This window comes from Lipotes vexillifer, unplaced genomic scaffold, assembly GCF_000442215.2.
Source record: "Lipotes vexillifer unplaced genomic scaffold, Lipotes_vexillifer_v1.1 scaffold408, whole genome shotgun sequence".
In the NCBI taxonomy this organism is placed as follows: domain Eukaryota; kingdom Metazoa; phylum Chordata; class Mammalia; order Artiodactyla; family Lipotidae; genus Lipotes; species Lipotes vexillifer.
This window is the reverse complement of record NW_006787469.1, coordinates 3,081,661-3,101,027: the sequence shown is the minus strand read 5'-3', so window position 1 is coordinate 3,101,027 and position 19,367 is coordinate 3,081,661. Positions and strand designations below refer to the sequence as shown.

The 19,367-nt window shown below is 39.8% G+C and overlaps 1 protein-coding gene across 1 annotated transcript in view; it reads right to left on the bottom strand.

The window, feature by feature from the left end:
- FSIP1 (fibrous sheath interacting protein 1) overlaps window positions 1-19,367 on the bottom strand; it is a 184,606-nt gene that overhangs the window by 115,851 nt on the left and 49,388 nt on the right. The window lies entirely within an intron of this gene.

Below are 19,367 nucleotides of genomic sequence, written 5' to 3'. Positions count from 1 at the left end.
GCGGTACGCGGGCCTCTCACTGTTGTGGCCTCTCCCGTTGCAGAGCACAGGCTCCGGACGCTCAGGCTCAATGGCCATAGCTCACGGGCCTAGCCGCTCCGCAGCATGTGGTATCTTCCCAGACCAGGGCACGAACCCGTCTCCCCTGCATCGGCAGGTGGACCCTCAACCACTGCGCCACCAGGGAAGCCCTACAGCAAATCTTAGTACCTAACAAATATGAGGGACTTCCCTGGTGGGACAGTGGTCAAGAATCCACCTGCCAATGCAGGGGACATAGGTTCGAGCCCTGGTCCTGGAAGGTCCCACATGCCGTGGAGCAACTAAGCCCACGTGCCACAACTACTGAGCCTGTGCTCTAGAGCCTGCAAGCCGCAACTACTGAGCCCATGTGCCACAGCTACTGAAGCCCGCACGCCTAGAGCTCGTGCTCCGCAACAAGAGAAGCCAGTGCAATGAGAAGCCTGTGCACCACAACGAAGAGTAGCCCCCACTTGCTGGAACTAGAGAAAGCCTGTGTGCAGCAATGGGGACCCAACGCAGCCAAATTAATTAATTAATTAAAAACAAAAAATATGAGCTGAATATGTCCTTTGAAAAGAATAAGCACTATATAAGGAAAGCATCTCATTATTATCAGCAATATTTGAATTGACAGAACCATATCCTCCCAAAGTTAGTATTATTTCTAGGTGATTTAAATGGGTATTTCTTGACAGTAAGCTGGCCCTGTATCTATAACTAAACTTCCTACATTTCCTCCACAGATTTCCTACTCTGTGTTGCTATGAGGTAACTGGTATAAATGACATTTTTTAAGTTGCTTAAGCAGAATCCTCCCACATTCTCATTCCTTACATAGAGTTGATCAAGAATAGGCACCGTTTCACTTTTAATACCTCCTTAATCAAGGCCCTTCTCTCTTTCTCACTGCTTCTTCACTTCAGCTAGTAGTTTTCAAACTCCAGTGGGCTTCGGTCTCACATACAGAGTCTGTGAAAATATTCAAAGGCCCAGCCTCCACCCTGGAGACACTGACTCAACAGGTAAGGACTGAGGACTGACCACCTGAAGCACAACTGCTCGAAAATTTGAGAACTATCAACTTAAAGTGCAAAGTTCTCACCCCTTCCCAGCCCTTCAGGCTCATCTCCCATTACCTGGGTCTCTGACCCAAAGCCTCGGCAATATTCACCACTGCTAGTTCTCCACCCTCTATGCCTCCTCCTTCCAACTCCTCATAGAGACTCCTACCCTTTTTGAGCTCAGCACAAACACGTTTTCACTATAAAATATTCCCTGACATACCCAGGAAGGGCAATTATTCTGCAGTCATGCCGCATGTTCCCTCACTGCACTTAGCACACTGTCGCGGCCCAGACATGGACGCGGACTGGTCCCACCCTGTATCCCAACACAAACTACAATCCTGAAGCTGGATAAGCACTGGCCAACAGACTGTAATTTTGGTTCTCAGTGATCACACCAATGAAATTCATATTGTATAAAATTCTACTGAGGAGACTATTAAAAGAGTATCTCAATTTCAAGAAGTGACTCTTTTACATCTTATTTTCCCCAAAAGGGGACACACTTCTGTAGCCCTCAATCTCTAGAAGCAACCAGAGGGTGAATTATGATCGGCAATATCTTTAAGAAGGAAACCTAATGTTAGGGAGGAGTTTGGAATAGATGGTATCAAGGTCTCCTTGCAGCTCTAAGCATCCAGTATTTTATGGCCCACTTTGAAGTAGGATACACATTGTCTCAGTCTGTTTGAGCTGCTATTACAGAATACCACAGACTGGGTGGCTTATAAACAACAGACATGTATTTCTGACAGTTCTGAAGCCTTGGAAGTCCAAGATCAAGGCTCAGGCTGATTCTGTATCTAGTGAAGGCCTGCTTCCTAGTTCCTAAATGGCCATCTTCTGGCTCTGTCCTCACATAATAAAAAGGAAAAAGAAGCTCTCTGGGTCTCTTTTATAAGGGCACTTAACATATTTATGAGGACTTCATCCCCATGACCAAATTACTCCCAAAGGCCTTCCCTCCAAACACAATCACACTGGGGATTAAGTTCCAACATATGAATTTGGTAAGCACACATTCTGTCTATGGAATATAGTGACCTGAAAAACACTCAAATTGTATTTCATTTTTAAATAGAAATCTTTTTTTTAAAAAAAGGACATTTTAAATAATCTATAACTATGGTCTTTTAAATCACTGGCTAGGCACAAAAAAGAAAAACAGAAAGAAAAAATGTGTAAACCAGACTTCATCAATATTTTTTAATTTTACTTATCCAAAGCCACCACTAAGAAAATAGAAAAGCCACAGACAGAGAGAAAAATATAGCACACAAATCTGACACAGGACTCGTATCCAGTATATACAAGGAACTCACACAGTTCACTAAGTTCACACAGTTCACTTAGTTCACTAAGAATCAATAATATTTAAAAATCCAGTTCTAAAATGACTTGAACAGATATTTTATAAAAGAAGATAACATAAGTGATAAATAAGCACATGAAAAAGTCCTCAACATCATTAAGTCATCAGGGAAATGCAAATTAAAATCCCAATGAGGTATCACTAGCCACTAGAATGACCTACATGAAAATGTTTGTTAAAACTAAACGTTGGAGAAGTATAGAAAAAGCAAACTCTCACATGTCGTTGGTGTCAGTATACAATGGCACAACCACTTTGGAAAACTGACAGTTTCTTTAAAAGTTAAATGTTTGTTCATGTAGCTGAATATCAAAAAAAACAAACAACCCAATCCAAAAATGGACAGAAGACCTAAATACACATTTCTCCAAAGAAGATATACAGATTGCCAACAAACACATGAAAGGATGCTCAACATCACTAATCATTAGAGAAATGCAAATCAAAACCACAATGAGGTATCACCTCACACTGGTTAGAATGGCCATCATCAAAAAATCTACAAACAATAAATGCTGGAGAGGATGTGGAGAAAAGGGAACCCTCTTGCACTGTTGGTGGGAATGTAAATTGATACAGCCACTATAGAGAACAGTATGGAAGTTCTTTCAAAAACTAAAACTAGAATTACCATACGACCCAGTGATCCCACTACTGGGAATATACCCGGAGAAAACCATAACTCAAAAAGAGTCATGTACCACAATGTTCACTGCAGCTCTATTTACAATAGCCAGGACATGGACGCAACCTAAGTGTCCACTGACAGATGAATGGATAAAGAAGATGTGGCACATACATGCAATGGAATATTACTCAGCCATAAAAAGAAATGAAATTGAGTTATTTGTAGTGAGGTAGATGGACCTAGAGTCTGTCATACAGAGTGAAGTAAGTCTGAAAGAGAAAAACAAATACCATATGCTAACACATATATATGGAATCTAAAAAAAAAAAAAATTGTTCTCAAGAACCTAGGGGCAGGACAGGAATAAAGACGCAGACATAGAGAATGGACCTGAGGACACGGGGAGTGGGAAGGGTAAGCTGGGACGAAGTGAGCGGTTGGCATGGCCATATATACACTACCAAATGTAAATTAGATAGCTAGTGGGAAGCAGCAGTATAGCACAGGGAGATCAGCTCTGTGCTTTGTGACCACCTAGGGGGTGGGCGAAGGACGGTGGGAGGAGATGCAAGAGGGAGGTGATATGGGGATATATGTATACACAGAGCTGATTCACTTTGTTATACAGCAGAAACTAACATAACATTGTAAAGCAATTATACTCCAATAAAGATGTTAAAAAAAAAAAAAAAAAAAAAACACCAGTCAAAGCCTTCATGTTCCTGGGTGTCAATGTTTCCTAATTATTTCATTTTCTTAGTCTTAATAAAAAGAAATAAAAATGAAAAAAAAAAATTAAACGCTTGTCTACCCAATGACTCAGAAGTTCCACTCCTGTGAATCTATCCAAGAGAAATAAAAATGTATGACTCAAACTTTGTATATGAATGTTCAGAACAGCTTCATGCACAGAGCCAAATGCCCACCGAGACAAGAATGATAAACTGTCATGAACATCTGATGCAAGCTGGGACAATTACTCTTTCTCCTTGACCTCTGTCTTGTGGTTAGGTTTAGTCAATGAGAGGGGAGGAGTGTTAGGAGATTGGAGCACAGGAAGAAGAGTTTGGGGTATCTTCCCCTTCCCCTCACTGCTTTGGCATCATGGTTTGGGCAGCAATGTATCCCTGAGGATACTCCCATTAAGGGGAGTTTTCTTAGATTCAACTGAATATTCATGTTCAGAGGCAAACAGAGGCCACACTTGGAGCCGGTCTACTCAGAAGGATGTAAGACAGGAAACACAGCAGAGCAGTGTCAGGTATCCCTCTTCAATGGGAGTTTTTGCTGCAGTCCATGTCTTAACTGTATAGGTACAAGGGGCAAGGAAGCTACCCTGGAAGATTATTCTACCACAGCTCTAGCTCTCCCTAAGCTCCAGTACACTTTTTCTTCTCCTTACCCACTGTTGCTAGTCCTAAGTGTCCCAACACCTCTTACTGGCTCCTTTAAATCTGTAAATAGTTCCTTCATCTCATTATCTTCAAAATCCACGTTGGGTGTTTTTTCTGTTCCTTGTCCAGAACTCTGCCTGGTATACTGTGTATGTATGTGTGTATGTGCATGCACCTGTAGAGAAATAGACCGGAAGGAAATTTAACCTGATGGTAAAAACCTTGATGATTTTATCTTATTTTCCTTAGATGTTTTTGAATTTCCTGAATTTCTACAGTAAACATGGAATGATTTCATAAGCATAAAAAGTCATTCCTTATTTTTAAGAAAACAAAATATTATTCTACCAAGGCTATTTTCGTTCTGCTCTGACAATGTGACTCTCTGTACCCAAAAGATACTGGCCTAAAGGTGAGATTTTAGCCCCAGTTCTGCTGGTATAAGCAGCTGGGTACTTTTGAGCAAGTCACTTTTTCTTTCTGGGTCTCAGTTTCTTCTAAGAAAGTTTCTTTCAACTCTGAAAGCTTATGAGTCTACAATTCTCCACAATTAAATCCAAGGATATATAATGCCTTTCCTCAGTCTCTGTCTCTGATAGCATAACCATATAATACAAATATTTGAAGGACAGCATGTGATGAAAACAGAGGCCAAGAGGGAGCAAGAAAAGGCAATCACTGGTTCTGGCAAAGGTTGCTCATTGGTACATTCAAGTAGCTCCGTGGGGCCAGGAGAGGTTCTACTGTCACATCAAAGTGCCAATCAGTACCATCTGTTTTCCTGATCAGCAGAAGAAGCTTGATTTCCTCTGGTATAAAGTTTTGAGCAGATTCTCTGACCATCCATATGGTTTATATATTTCTGAGTCATACAGAAATGCTTTTATTCAGTTAAAGTAAAATTCAGTTCAGTAAAAGCTCTCCATGATATGCACAGAATATCTAAGGAGTGACAAGAAGAGAACAGACCCTGAGGTCAAGAGGTATTTGTTGATTTGACTAATTGATTGCCAAGGCATTCTAAGTTCATCCTTAAAAAAATACCGGTGGTGTTGACTGAGCCAACAGGTGTCTTTGAAGCTAAGTAAACTCATTTCTAAAAGCCAAATACAGAGGAAATTACTCATGCCTCCATAAGTTATCTGATATGAAAATAAGGCATGAGCTAAGGGCCAGAAAAACACAAACCAGCCTAAATAAAGCCAGCGTGCCCTGTGTTTTCAAGCTAATCGTATACTTTTCCATAGGCTACTGCTATTTCCTGGCATCAGATGGATCATTTGCCTGGCAGTACTAAAAGTAAAGAAAAAAATCTTTCAGCCAGATTGTTTTTATCATTTTGAAATATTTCCATGAAATGAAGGAAACCTTGACTACACAGGAGGCTTAACATAGAAAAACCAAGAAATATAAACAAAAACTTCAAAGTAATCTGTAAAACATAGGTGGCAAGAAGAATTCCCCAGATTTAGTTGGGAACGTTTGCCAGGTTAGCATCAGAGGCAAGGATGTCTGAAGTAACTTCCTGTCTATTCCTCAATTCAGAAATCCATGCTCTTGTGGCATACTTCTATAGTTTTTTGAAATGAACAGATGGTCAATAAGATTTCTGTGCTTGTGACTAGCACACATAAAAGATTCCTCAGTTCCTGCTCTTGACCAGCACAGTAAGTAATCTGAGGTCAAGTGAACAGCATGGCCGTTATTGGAACTCTACAAATCCCTGAACTCAGTACTAAAACATCTTTCAAGATTACATGTCAAACCATGTTTTATATTTCCTCAAGTTTAGCTAACGTTGAAACAAGAGACCAAAACACAGTTAATTGTTGGTCGGTATTCTCTTGGCAAGAAAAGAGATAAATACACCTACAATTTTCCTCAAATGTTTGTTAATTTTTGTTGGTCTTACCAAATCGTATACAACTAAATCAATATTTTAAGAACAAGAAAATACATCAAGTGAGAAGGACTTTTATAGTCAGTTAAACTAGTTGACTTAACAAAGAAATGCCTCATGACAATAAGAGCCATTTCTGAAGACTCTCTCCCAACCAGGAAAACAACATCCAATGATGAACTGGAAGTCTAGATTTAGTAAGACTGATTGCATGAGAGATGAATAAATTACACTTCTTTATAAGAGCCAAACTGAATAGAATTTATTATTGAATCCTGTTGCTAAGGATTTATGAAACTGAGTGCTTACATAACTCCTATATCTTGGATATTTCTGGCGAAAGCTGGAATCTAACACAGCTGCAAATAAGAAATACGGTAACTAAATTATAGAACATCACTCAATTTTATGGTGGGGTTTACAATACGTGGAAAGAACTACCTGATTTGTTGGAGGGTTAGGGGATGGATACAGAAAGGTATGCACAGTTAAACCACAGATCCTAAGAAAAAAATTGCTTCAATTAGTTCTCTTTCGCTAAGATGAAATGAAAATAAAAAGCAGATGTAAAACTGCAACCACATGACATTACTCACATTACAGCAATAGCAGTAACATGCCATTCTTTCTTCTGAATGTGACCACATGCTTTGTTTTATGCTAAAGAAATCAGATATATAAAAGCCAAAAGCTGCTTTTAAAACATCGCTATGAAGTTAAGAGTGAGGGCACCTCATGAGAACATTGTAATCAGCAAGCTCATAAGGAAAAGATTTCTTATCTGCCGCTTTCACAACAACCAATACTTCCTTAATCTAAGTCACCTCTCTGGAGTCCCTCAAATTATTCTGACTCAGGTACGTTTATCATACCAGGCTTACCGTGCCTACTAGTTTATCATCTTAGAGTTGCCATAGTCAGGTAAGTCAGAAAGCCTGAATGTTTCGACTTGTTTGGGAAACTATTTTCTTGACCAAAATTTTAAAACTTCCAAAGGAATTTTTAAAATATCACTCCTTCATTATATAACCTTTCCTTTCTCTGGGCTCCCCCAGCATATGTTTTCTGTACTTCTCATAAAATCAGTTCCCATATTGTGGTACTTTTGGTTTCCTTGTATGGTCGGTCATGGCACAACCTGGTCTATGTTTACATCCTATCCTCCAAGATCCTATGAGCTGCTTTCAGGTCAGCAGTGAAGCCACATATTAATCTAGATACTCAACATCAACCACCACACCATCTCTTGTGAAATAAGCAGGAATTCAAAGATATTTTGATGACCTGTGCAGGGGCTGGGCAAGTTACATAAATGCATGAAGTAGGCCCACGTACTGTAGGCAAATGCAATATGGCGTGAAGGATGGCATAGCAAGCTGGAGAATTTGTGCTCCATAAGAAAGCAGCAGTTGCTACTTAGCTCAGTCCTGTAGTTTGCCAAGCAAGGCTTCAAGTCTAATTTGCCAGATGTTCTAATTTTTCAAAAGAAACTAGAAATTTGGATTTTTATATAAGTTCACCCAATTTTTAAATGTTTGCTAAAAAAAAAATTGTAAACCCTAAGCGGTCTAAAGGAACCCTACCTGTGAACCCAATTTGCCCTGCAGACCACCAGTTTTCAACCTCATGCTGTGTGATGGCAGCCTTCTCAGGGCCTTTGACCCCCTCTGCCTCACTCACTGGTTTCTCTTCCTCCTCCTATCTCGCACTTGTAGAAATGAACTTTCTTGATATTCCTTCTGGATGTGCTTTCTCTCTCTGAACCAGCACAGCACTGTGCTCATAGCCTTCTACTGTTCTTACCTATAACGTCTTGTACTACAGTTGTCTATGTGCATTCTGTGTCTCTCATAATGAAATAAGTTCCTTAAGTCACTTATTATAATAACGTCTTGGGTTGAGTTTTGAGTCAGATACCATGCTAAGTACTTTATACATATTAACTCATCTACACTTTAAAAGAACACTAAAGAATAATATTATCATTACTGTTTTACAGATGTGGCAACTGGGGTTTAGAGTGTTTCTAATTAATGCCCAAGTCCTCAGAGCCAATAAGTGGAATGGTCAGAACCTGAAGTGAGGCTGTCTGACTCCACAGTTCTATATGTGCCTGACTCGTCGTTATTTATTTTTTAAACATCTTTATTGGAGAATAATTGTTTTACAATGGTGTGTTAGTTTCTGCTTTATAACAAAGTGAATCAGCTATACGTATACGTATATCCCCATATCTCCTTGCTCTTGCGGCTCCCTCCAACCTTCCCTATCCCACCCCTCTAGATGGTCACAAAGCACCAAGCTGATCTCCCTGTGCTATGCAGCTGCTTCCCACTACCTATATATTTTACATTTGGTACTGTATATATGGCCATGCCACTCGTTCACTTCGTCCCAGCTTACCCTTCCCACTCCCCGTGCCCTCAAGTCCATTCTCTACATCTGCATCTTTATTCCTATCCTGCCCCTAGGTTCTTCAGAACCTTCTTTTTTTTTTCTTAGATTCCATACATATGTGTTAGCATACAGTATTTGTTTTTCTCTTTCTGACTTACTTCACTCTGTATGACAGACTCTAGGTCCATCCACCTCACTACAAATAACTCAATTTCGTTTCTTTTTATGGCTGAGTAATATTCCATTGCATGTATGCGCCACATCTTCTTTATCCATTCAGCTGTTGATGGACACTTAGGTTGCTACCGTGTCCTGGCTATTGTAAATAGAGCTGCAATGAACATTGTGGTACATGACTCTTTTTGAATTATGGTTTTCTCCAGGTATATGCCCTGTAGTGGGATTGCTGGGTCGTATGGTAGTTCTATTTTTAGTTTTCTAAGGAACTTCCATACTGTTCTCCATAGTGGCTGTATCAATTTATATTACCACCAACAGTGCAAGAGGGTTCCCTTTTCTCCACACCCTCCCCAGCATTTATTGTTTGTAGATTTTTTGATGATGGTCATTCTGACTGGTGTGAGGTGATACCTCATTGTACTTCTGATTTGCATTTCTCTAATGATTAGTGATGTTGAGCATCCTTTCATGTGTTTGTTGGCAATCTGTATATCTTCTTCGGAGAAATGTCTATTTAGGTCTTCTGCCCGTTTTAAGATTGGGTTGTTTGTTTTTTTGATATTGAGCTGCATGAGCTGCTTGTAAATTTTGGAGATTAGTCCTTTGTCAGGTGCTTCATTTGCAAATATTTTCTCCCATTCTGAGGGTTGTCTTATTGCCCTGTTTATGGTTTCCTTTGCTGTGCAAAAGATTTTAAGTTTCATTAGGTTTCATTTGTTTATTTTTGTTTTTATTTCCATTTCTCTAGGAGGTGGGTCAAAAAGGATCTTCCTGTGATTTATGTCATAGAGTGTTCTGCCTATGTTTTCCTCTAAGAGTCTGAGAGTGTCTAGCCTTACATTTAGGTCCTTAATCCATTTCGAGATTATTTTTGTGTGTGCAGTTAGGGAGTGTTCTAATTTCATTCTTTTACATGTAGCTGTCCAGTTTTCCCAGCACCACTTATTGAAGAGGCTGTCTTGCCTCGTTTATCAAAGATAAGGTGACCATATGTGTGTGGGCTTATCTCTGGGCTTTCTATCCTGTTCCATTGATCTATATTTCTGTTTTTGTCCCAGTACCATACTGTCTTGATTACTGTAGCTTTGTAGTATAGTCTGAAGTCCAGGAGCTTGATTCCTCCAGCTCCGTTTTTCTTTCTCAAGATTGCTTTGGCTAATCGGGATCTTTTGTGTTTCCATACAACTTGTGAAATTTTTTGTTCTAGTTCTGTGAAAAATGCCATTGGTAGTTTGATAGGGATTGCATTGAATCTATAGATTGCTTTGGGTCATTTTCACAATGTTGATTCTTCCAATCCAAGAACATGGTATATCTCTCCATCTGTTTGTATCATGTTTAATTTCTTTCATCAGTGTATTATAGTTTTCTGCATACAGGTCTTTTGTCTTCTTAGGTAGGTTTATTCCTTGGCATTTTATTCTTTTCATTGCAGTGGTAAATGGGAGTGTTTCCTTAATCTCTCTTTCAAATTTTTCATCATTAGTGTATAGGAATGCAAGAGATTTCTGTGCATTAATTCTGTATCCTGCTACTTTAACAAATTCATTGATTAGCTCTAGTAGTTTTCTGGTAGCATCTTTACGATTCTCTAAGTATATCATGTCATCTGCAAATAGTGACAGTTTTACTTCTTCTTTTCCAATTTGGATTGGTTTTATTTCTTTTCCTTTTCTGATTGCTGTGCCTAAAACTTCCAAAGCTATGTTGAATAATAGTGGCAAGAGTGGGCAACCTTGTCTTGTTCCTGATCTTAGAGGAAATGGTTTCAGTTTTTCACCATTGAGAATGATGCTGGCTGTGGGTTTGTCATATATGGCCTTTATTATGTTGAGGTAGGTTCCCTCTATGCCTACTTTCTGGGGAGTTTTTATCATAAATGGGTGTTGAATTTTGTCAAAAGTCTTTTCTGTATCTATTGAGATGATCATATGGTTTTTCTCCTTGAATTTGTTAATATGGTGTATCACACTGATTGATTTGCATATATTGAAGAATCCTTGCATTCCTGGGATAAGCCCCACTTGATCATGGTGTATGATCCTTTTAATATGCTGTTGGATTCTGTTTGCTAATATTTTGTTGAGGATTTTTGCATCTATGTTCATCAGTGATATTGGCCTGTAGTTTTCTTTCTTTGTGACATCTTTGCCTGGTTTTGGTATCAGGGTGATGGTGGACTCATAGAATGAGTTTGAGAGTGTTCCTCCCTCTGCTATATTTTGGAAAAGTTTGAAAAAGATAGGTGTTAGCTCTTCTCTAAATGTTTGATAGAATTTGCCTGTGAAGCCACTGACTTGTCTTTAATTGACCTATAATTCCCTTGAGCACTTGATTAATATTTGTGGAACTGATTGCTGAAAAACAGAAATTTATATTTCATTTAAAAGATATTCTTTCTAAGGGAGCATGGAGAAAAGCTACTGGTGAGTTAATGGTTTGCAGAAAGGTTAAAAATAAAAATAACATGACTATGCATTATGAATATTTGTGGTTCAGCAATAGACTGGAGGCCATTTGTCAACTGAATAGATATGCAGGGTTTATCTGAGATACTTTCAGTGTATTATTCAAAAAGAATTCCAATCCAAAAATAATATCGGGGGATAGCTTCAAGATAGCGGAGGAGTAAGATGTGGAGATCACCTTCCTCCCCAAAAATACACCAAAAATACATCTACATGTGGAACAGCTCCTACAGAACACCTACTGAATGCTGGCAGAAGACCTAAGACTTGCCAAAAGGCAAGAAACTCCCCTGGTACCTGGGTAGGGCAAAAGAAAAAAAGAAAAAAAGAAAAAACAGAGACAAAAGAATAGGGATGGGACCTGCATCTCTGGGAAGGAGCTGTTAAGGAGGAAAAGTTTTCACACACTAGGAAGCCCCTTCACTGGCAGAGACGGGGGGTGGCAGGGGGGAAGCTTCGGAGCCATGGAAGAGAGCACAGCAACAGGGGTGCAGGGGGTGAAGGGGAGAGATTCCCACACAAAGGATCACTGCTGACCAGCACTCACCAGCCTGAGAGGATTGTCTGCTCACCTGCTGGGGCGGATGGGGGCTGGGAGCTGAGGGTTGGGCTTCGGAGGTCAGACTCCAGGGATAGGACTGGGGTTGGCTGCATGAACACAGCCTGAAGGGGGCTAGTGCACAACAGCTAGCCGGGAGGGAGTCCAGGAAAATGTCTGGAACTGCCTAAGAGGCAAGAGACCGTTGTTTCAGGGTGCACGAGGAGAGGGGATTCAGAGCACCGCCTAAACAAGCTCAAGAGACCAGCATGAGCCGTGGCTATCAGCGAGGACACCAGAGACGGGCATGAGATGCTAAGGCTGCTGCTGCAGCCACCAAGAAGCTTGTGTGCAAGCACAGGTCACTATGCACACCTCCCCCTCCCAGGAGCCTGTGCAGCCTGCCACTGCCAGAGTCCCGTGATCCAGGGACAACTTCCCCAGGAGAACACACGTTACACCTCAGGCTGTTGCACTGTCATGCTGGCCTCTGCTGCCAGAGGCTCACCCCCGCATTCGATACACCTCCCTTCCCCACCCCCCACCCCCCGCCCCACCTGAGTGAGTCAGAGCGCCCTAATCAGCTGCTACTTTAACCCTGTCCTGTCTGGGCAGGGAACAGAGAATCTCAGGCGACCTACAGGCCCCTCAGGCGGGGCCAAATCCAAAGCTGAATCCCAGGAGCTGGGCGAACAAAGAAGAGAAAGGGAAATCTCTCCCAGCAGCCTCAGGAGCAGCGGATTAAATCTCCACAATCAAACTGATGTAGCCTGCTTCTGTGGAATACCTGAAGAGACAACAAATCATCCCAAAACTGAGGCGGTGGACTTTGGGGGCAACTGTAGACTTGGGGTTGGCTTTTTGCATCTAATTTGTTTCTGGATTTATGTTTATCTTAGTTTAGTATTTACAGCTTACTATCACTGGTATATTAGTCTATTGATTTGGCTGCTCTCTTCCTTTTTTTTTTTAATACATATATACTTTTCCTTTTTCTCCTTTTGTGAGTGTGTATCTGTATGCTTCTTTGTGTGATTTTGTCTGTATAACTTTGCCTTTACCATTTGTCGTAGGGTTCTGTCTGTCCACTTTGTTTGTTTGTTTGTTTTACTATAGTTTTTAGCTCTTGTAATCATTGGTGGATTTGTTTATTGGTTTGGTTGCCCTCTCTTCCTTTTTTCTTTAAATTACTTTCTTATTTTTAATAATTTTTATTTTTTTATTTTAATAACTTCATTTTATTTTTTTCTCTTTCTTTCTTGCTTTCTTTTTCTCCCTTTTCTTCTGAGCCGTGTGGATGACAGGCTCTTGGTGCTCCAGCCAGGTGTCAGGTCTGAGCCTCTGAGATGGAGGAGCCAAGTTCAGGACACTGGTCCACAAGAGACCTCCCAGCTCCACATAATATCAAACAGTGAAAGCTTTCTCAGAGATCTCAATCTCAACGATAAGACCCGGCTCCACTCAACGACCAGCAAGCTACAGTGCTGGAGGCCCTATGTCAAACAACTAGCAAGACAGGAACACAACCCCACCCATTAGCAGAGAGGCTGCCTAAAATCATACTAAGTTCACAGACACCTCAAAACACACCACCAGACACGTTCCTGCCCACCAGAAAAACAAGATCCAGCCTCATCCACCAGAACACAGGCACGAGTATCCTCCACCAGGAAGCCTACACAACCCACTGAACCAACCTTACCCACTGGGCGCAGACACCAAAAACACGGGAACTACGAACTGCAGCCTGCAAAAAGGAGACCCCAAACACAGTAAGTTAAGCAAAATGAGAAGACAGAGAAATACACAGCAGATGACAGAGAAGGGTAAAAACCACCAGACCAAACAGATAAAGAGGAAATAGGCAGTCTACCTGAAAAAGAATTCAGAGTAATGATAGTAAACATGATCCAAAATCTTGGAAATAGAATGGAAAAAATATAAGAAATGTTTACCAAGGATCTAGAAGAACTAAAGAGCAAACAAACAATGATGAACAACACAATAAATGAAATTAAAAATTCTCTAGAAGGAATCAATAGAGAATAACTGAGGGAGAAGAACGGATAAGTGACCTGGAAGATAAAATAGTGGAAATAACTACTGCAGAGCAGAATAAAGAAAAAAGAATGAAAAGAATTGAGGACAGTCTTCTAGACCTCTGGGACAACATTAAACGCACCGATATTCGAATTATAGGGGTGCCAGAAGTAGAAGAGAAAAAGAAAGGGACTGAGAAAATATGTGAAGAGATTATAGTTGAAAATTTCCCTATTATGGGAAAGGAAATAGTCAATCAAGTCCAGGAAGCAAAGAGAGTCCCATACGGGATAAATCCAAGGAGAAACATGCCAAGACACATATTAATAAAACAATCAAAAATTAAATACAAAGAAAAAATATTAAAAGCAGCAAGGGAAAAACAACACGTAACACACAATGGAATCCTCATAAGGTTAACAGCTGATCTTGCAGCAGAAACTCTACAACCAGAGGGGAATGGCAGGACATATTTAAAGTGACAAAAGAGAAAAACCTACAGCCAAGATTACTCTATCCAGCAAAGATCTCATTCAGATTTGACAGAGAAATTAAAAACTTTACAGACAAGCAAAAGCTAAGAGAATTCAGCAGCACCAAACCAGCTTTACAACAAATGCTAAAGGAACTTCTCTAGGCAGGAAACACAAGAGAAGGAAAAGACCTATAATAATAAACCCAAAACAATTAAGAAAATGGTAATAGGAACATACATATCAATAATTACCTTAAATGTAAATGGATTAAATGCTCCAACCAATAGACACAGACAGGCTGAATGGATACAAAAATAAGACCTGTATATATGCTCTTTACAAGAGACCCACTTCAGACCTAGGGACACATACAGACTGAAAGTGAGGGGATGGAAAAATATATTCCATGCAAATGGAAATCAAAACAAAGCTGGAGTAGCAATTCTCATATCAGACAAAATAGAGGTTAAAACAAAGACCATTACAAGAGACAAAGAAGGACACTACATAATGATCAAGGGATCAATCCAAGAAAGAGATATAACAATTGTAAATATTTATGCACCCAACAATGGAGCACCACAATACATAAGGCAAATACTAACAGTCATAAAAGGGGAAATTGACAGTAACACATTCACAGTAGGGGACTTTAACACCCCACTTTCACCAATGGACAGATCATCCAAAATGAAAATAAAAAAGGAAACACAAGCTTTAAATGATACATTAAACAAGATGGACTTAATTGATATTTATAGGACATTCCATCCAAAAACAACAGAATACACTTTCTTCTCAAGTGCTCATGGAACATTCTCCAAGATAGATCATATATTGGGTCACAAGTCAAGCCTTGGTAAATTTAAGAAAACTGAAATCATATCAAGTACCTTTTCCAACCACAATGCTATGAGACTAGATATCAATTACAGGAAAAAATCTGTAACAAATACAAACACATGGAGGATAAACAATACACTACTTAATAACCAAGAGATCACTGAAGAAATCAAAGAGGAAATCAAAAGATACCTAGGGGCTTCCCTGGTGGCACAGTGGTTGAAAGTCCGCCTGCCACTGCAGGGGACACGGGTTCGTGCCCCGGTCGGGGAAGATCCCACATGCCACGGAGCGGCTAGGCCCGTGAGCCATGGCCGCTGAGCCTGTGCGTCCAGAGCCTGTGCTCCGCAACAGGAGAGGCAACAACAGTGAGAGGCCCGCGTATGGCAAAAAAAAAAGATACCTAGAAACAAGTGACAATGAAAACACGACAACCCAAAACCTATGGGATGCACCAAAAGCAGTTCTAAGAGGGAAGTTTATAGCAATACAATCCTACCTCAAGAAACAAGAAACATCTCAAATAAACAACCTAACCTTACACCTAAAGCAATTAGAGAAATAAGAACAAATAACCCCCAAAGTTAGCAGAAAGAAAGAAATCATAAAGATCAGATCAGAAATAAATGAAGAAGAAATGAAGGAAACAATAGCAAAGATCAATAAAACTAAAAGCTGGTCCTTTGAGAAGATAAACAAAATTGATAAACCATTAGCCAGACTCATCAAGAAAAAAAGGGAGAAGACTCAAATCAACAGAATTAGAAATGAAAAGGGGGAGGTAACAACTGACACTGCAGAATTACAAAGGATCATGAGAGATTACTACAAGCAACTCTATGCCAATAAAATGGACAACCTGGAAGAAATGGACAAATTCTTAGAAATGCATAACCTTCCGAGACTGAACCAGAAAGAAATAGAAACTATGAACAGACCAATCACAAGCACTGAAATTGAAAGTGTGATTCAAAATCTTCCAACAAACAAAAGCCAGGGACCAGATGGCTTCACAGGAGAATTCTATCAAACATTTAGAGAAGCGCTAATACCTATCCTTCTCAAACTCTTCCAAAATATAGCAGAGGGAGGAATACTCCCAAACTCATTCTACGAGGCCACCATCACCCTGATACCAAAACTAGACAAAGATGTCACAAAAAAAGAAAACTACAGACCAATACCACTGATGAACATAGATGCAAAAATCCTCAACAAAATACTAGCAAACAGAATTCCACAGCACATTAAAAGGATCATACACCATGATCAAATGGGGTTTATACCAGGAATGCAAGGATTCTTCAATATACGCAAATCAATCAATGTGATACACATATTAACAAACTGAAGGAAAGAAACCATATGATCATCTCAACAGATGCAGAGAAAGCCTTTGACAAAATTCAACACCTATTTATGATAAAAACCCTCCAGGAAGTAGGCATAGAGGGAACTTACCTCAACATAATAAAGGCCATATATTACAAACCTACAGCCAACACTGTCCTCAATGGTGAAACACTGAAACCACTTCCACTAAGATCAGGAACAAGATATGGTTGCCCACTCTCACCATTATTATTCAGCATAGTTTTGGAAGTTTTAGCCACATCAATCAGAGAAGAAAAAGAAATAAAAGGAATCCAAATTGGAAAAGAAGAAGTAAAGCTGTCACTATTTGCAGATGACATGATACTATACATAGAGAATCCTAAAGATGCTACCAGAAAACTACTAGAGCTAATCAATGAATTTGGTAAAGTAGCAGAATACAAAATTCATGCACAGAAATCTCTTGCATTCCTATAAAATAATGATGAAAAATCTGAAAGTGATTTTTCAGATCACTGTTGAAATCATTTCTTGCAATAGTTTCAAAAATCTGAAACCATTGCAACAAAAAAGAATAAAATACCTAGGAATAAACTTACCTAAGGAGACAAAAGACCTGTATGCAGAAAATTATAAGACACTGATGAAAGAGACATGATACAAATAGATGGAGAGATATACCATGCTCTTGGATTGGAAGAATCAACACTGTGAAAATGACTATACTACCCAAAGCAATCTACATATTCAATGCAATCCCTATCAAACTACCAATGGCATTTTTCACAGAACTAGAACAAAATATTTCACAATTTGTATGGAAACACAAAAGACCCCAAATAGCTAAAACAATCTTGAGAAAGAAAAACGGAGCTGGAGGAATCAGGCTCCCAGACTTCAGACTGTACTACAAAGCTACAGTAATCAAGACAGTATGGTACTGGCACAAAAACAGACACACACATATGGCCACCTTATCTTTGATAAAGGAGGCAAGAATATACAATGGAGAAAAGACAGCCTCTTCAATAAGTGGTGCTGGGAAAATTGGACAGCTACATGTAAAAGAATGAAATTAGAACACTCCCTCACACCATACACAAAAGTAAACTCCCTAACACCATACACAAACACCCTAACACCCTAACACCATAAACAAAAATAAACTCAAAATGGATTAAAGACCTAAAGTAAGGCCAGAAACGATCAAACTCTTAGAGGAAAACTCAGGCAGAACACTCTAAAACATAAATCACAGCAAAATCCCTTTTGGCCCACCTCATAGAGAAATGGAAATAAAAACAAAAATAAATAAATGGGACCTAATGAAATGTAAATGCTTTTTTACAGCAAAGGAAACCATAAACAAGACGAAAAGACAACCCTCAGACTGGGAGAAAATATTTGCAAATGAAGCAACTGACAAAGATAACCTCCAAAATTTACAAGCAGCACATGCAGCTCAATATCAAAAAAACAAAAAACCCAATCCAAAAATGGGCAGAAGACCTAAATAGATATTTCTCCAAAGAGGACATACAGATGGCCAACAAACACATGAAAGAATGTTGAACATCATTAATCATTAGAGAAATGCAAATCAAAACTACAATGAGATATCAGCTCACACCAGTCAGAATGGCCATCATCAAAAACTCTACAAACAATAAATGCTGGAGAGGATGTGGAGAAAAGGGAACCCTCTTGTGCTGTTGGTGGGAATGTAAATTGATACAGCCACTATGGAGAACAGTATGGAGGTTCCTTAAAAAATTAAAAATAGAACTACCATACAGCCCAGCCATCCCACTACTGGGCACATACCCTGAGAAAACCATAATTCAAAGAGTCATGTACCACAATGTTCATTGCCGCTCTATTTACAATAGCCAGGACATGGAAGCAACCTAAGTGTCCATCGACAGATGAATGGATAAAGAAGATGTGGCACATATACACAATGGAATATTACTCAGCCATAAAAAGAAACGAAACTGAGTTATTTGTAGTGAGGTAGGTGGATGTAGAGTCTGTCATACAGAATGAAGTAAGTCAGAAAGAGAAAAACAAATACCGTATGCTAAACAAATATATGGAATCTAAAAAAAAAAAAAAATGGTTCTGAAGAACCTACTGGCAGGACAGGAATAAAGACACAGATAGGGCTTCCCTGGTGGTGCAGTGGTTGAGAGTCCACCTGCCGATGCAGGGGACACTGGTCCGTGCCCTAGTCCGGGAAGATCCCACATGCCGCGGAGTGGCTGGGCCCGTGAGCCATGGCAGCTGCGCCTGCACGTCCGGAGCCTGTGCTCCGCAACGGGAGAGGCCACAACAGTGAGAGGCCCGCGTACCGCAAAAAAAAAAAAAGATGCAGATGTAGAGAATGGACTTGAGGACACGGGAAGGGGAAAGGGTAAGCTGGGATGAAGTGAGAGAGTGGCATGGACATATATTCACTACCAAATGTAAAACAGATAGCTAGTGGGAAGCAGCCACATAGCACAGGGAGATCAGCTCGGTGCTTTGTGTCCACCTAGGGAGGGTGGGAGGGAGATGCAAGAGGGAGGAGATATGGGAATATATGTTTATGTATAGCTGATTCACTCTGTTATACAGCAGAAACTAACACACCATTTTAAAGCCATTATACTCCAATAAAGATGTTAAAAAATAAAAATAATATCCGTAAAATAATTTGCCATGTTTTC